Here is a 2,551-nt window from a genome sequence, read left to right as displayed (position 1 = left end):
ATACAGAACAGAACAGGTTTTAAGACTTAACCAGATGATACCCCAAAAGGTACCTAGACATACTTACTCTCCTGTGGCCGAAATGGGGGTATCTACCATCAGGCTGTTGTGGCTAGAAACTGCTCTCTTTCCTGGAGGCTATGGAAAAAAAAATCCAGGGGGCCTGGCCTCCCTAGGCCTAGAATTCAGATCTGCAGCCATCCTGATGCCCAAGGAAGAGATTGGAAAATCTCTTACCTCTAATCCTGCTCATTTTCTAACATCTTGCTGGGGAGCTTCCAAAATGTAATGCCAGAGAAACTGAGCAAGACAGAGAATAGAGAGTATTTAATAATTTATTAAATGAGAGAGATTTACTGGGACCAAATGGATCCATGGTTCGGTCCCAGGGCCGAATGAGACTATCCTCTCAAAGAATCCAGCTGTGGATGTCAGATACAAGATTCTTTTATAGAGTAACAAGAACAATGACATAATGGGGGAGGTACCTGGATGTTGATGACCTAATAGGAGGAGGAACCTAGGATGACATAATGGGGGGAGGCACCTAGGATGACATAGTAGAGGGAGGTACTGGAGAGGCTCCTGATATTCTAATAATGTCTAAAATGGATAAAGACCTTTATCCCATCAAACACTAAGAGGGAATAATTATAGCTTGAGGTCTAAGATACAAGACCTTCATCCTATCAAACATTAAGAGGGAATGGTTATAACCTGAGGCAGAGTAACTGAATAGGACAATTAGGGAAACTGGGTCAGTCATTAAAAAGGAACTGTGGTGCAACAAAGTGACTTCCAATAATTGAGTCATGGGAGTCTGGGGCCCTAGATCCAATTTCTGCAGCTTCTGTCTTATATCTGGGGAAGACTGATAAAATGTATGCCGAGGACAGTGGTCCCCTCTGGAGAAGTGGGGTTCAGATTAGTGTATTTCCTAATAACTTCTACGAGGCGACCCTGGAAGAGAGCAGGATTCTCCTCAGCTGCTTGGGTGATTTCTCTAAGTTTATCATAATTCACCTGCTTTTTAATCCCCCTTTTCATGCCCTCAATGAGGCAGATTAGGAGATGATCCCTCTTCTCTCTATCCCTGCTCCCCTCCTGACCAGGGGTCTGAGAAGAGCAGAGCTATGGCCCCTGCTTGCTATCTACCAGGGGAAATGGCAGCCATGTCATCTCCAAACTTCTCACATCTCCAAACTTCTGGGCCAGGTCCCAGATCCTCTTTTTCTCCTCTATGGTACTAGAGAAGAGATAATCTCTCCGGGCAGATTGTACTGGAGGGCAATAGCTTTAAATCCTTCAATAAACTTAGTGGGATCCTCTGAGTAGTTGCCCAGTTTCTCCTTAATCTGGGAAAGATCCAACTTGGAGAAGGGCATTTTGCACTCTAAATTTTCATTTCCCTCCTCCCCCCACCGAAGGTCAGCCACTTCCCTCAAAGGACAGAGGTTAGAGGAGGTAGCTAAATCAGAATGCTGAGCCACAGTTGTGGCAGAATTAGGCTCTGGGGGAGGGGTAGAAGGATGGAGGCTTGGGGGCAGGGCCTCCTGAGAAGGAGGTGGGAAGGAACGGGAAGAGGAGAAGGAAGTGCCGCTTCTCACTTCTCCGAGAAGGACTAAGCAGTGGAGTAGTCCCAGAATTTGGCTCTGGGGGGAGGGGAGTTGGATAGCGTGGGACCCGTGATCCCCCTTTTGATAAGGGGTTGGCTCTGGGGGTGAGTTGGGGGCATCCTGCTGAGGGCTGCAGGGCAGGGGGCAGATGCTCCTTGCATCCCTGAAGGAGTGGAAAAGGAGGGGGTTATTCAGGGGATCAGTGTCTATCTCCAGTTCTCCCACAGTAAATTTAACCTTGCAACATCCTTCAAATTAACCTCAATTTAGGATCCTGGGACTCATGAAGGTCTAACATAGGGAATTTCGGTCCATTTACCCTGTTTCCTGCAAAATAAGTCCAATTCCCCAATAGTAGTGAAATTGATTGAGCCATTAAGGGTCCATGCCTCATGGTTGTCTAACTTATATTGCGGCCAGACAGTATTGCAAAAATGGATGAGCCTTTTGGATTTTAAATCTTTCAAGCCGAATTTGTCCCTATTTTTAAAGAGATAGCCCAAGGGAGAATCTCTAGGGATGGAGGAGGGAAGCTGACCCATCTTACCACGAGCCCCAAACTGTCCAGTTCTATAGCATGTCCTTCTCCAGGCATCCCTAGAGAAATGTGGGACAAAAGCTCTCTTCAGTAAGAGGGCTATTTGTCAATGTGCAGGAATTTGTGCAGGCACCCCTGGCCCAAACGAATCCTTGAGCCATTTCAGCTCTTGAACAGTTCTTGCCAATGATTCCTGGGAAATTTGAACTGTCCCCCTGCTATGGAAGGGTGATGTGGAGGCTTACCCCAGTGGGGGAAAAAAAAAAAAAAACCTCGTGAATGAGCCACCAAATGATGAGGGGAGGGTTTTGAAGGAGAGATGTGGCAAGATTAGGTGAGCAATCCTTGTTCTCCAAGGTGTAGGCTTGTAGTGAAGAAAATCTACTTACTCAAAGGC

The sequence above is a fragment of the Antechinus flavipes genome, chromosome 3 (genome assembly GCF_016432865.1).
Source record: "Antechinus flavipes isolate AdamAnt ecotype Samford, QLD, Australia chromosome 3, AdamAnt_v2, whole genome shotgun sequence".
NCBI classification, from domain to species: Eukaryota; Metazoa; Chordata; class Mammalia; order Dasyuromorphia; family Dasyuridae; genus Antechinus; species Antechinus flavipes.
Note: the sequence above shows the minus strand (reverse complement) of the source record.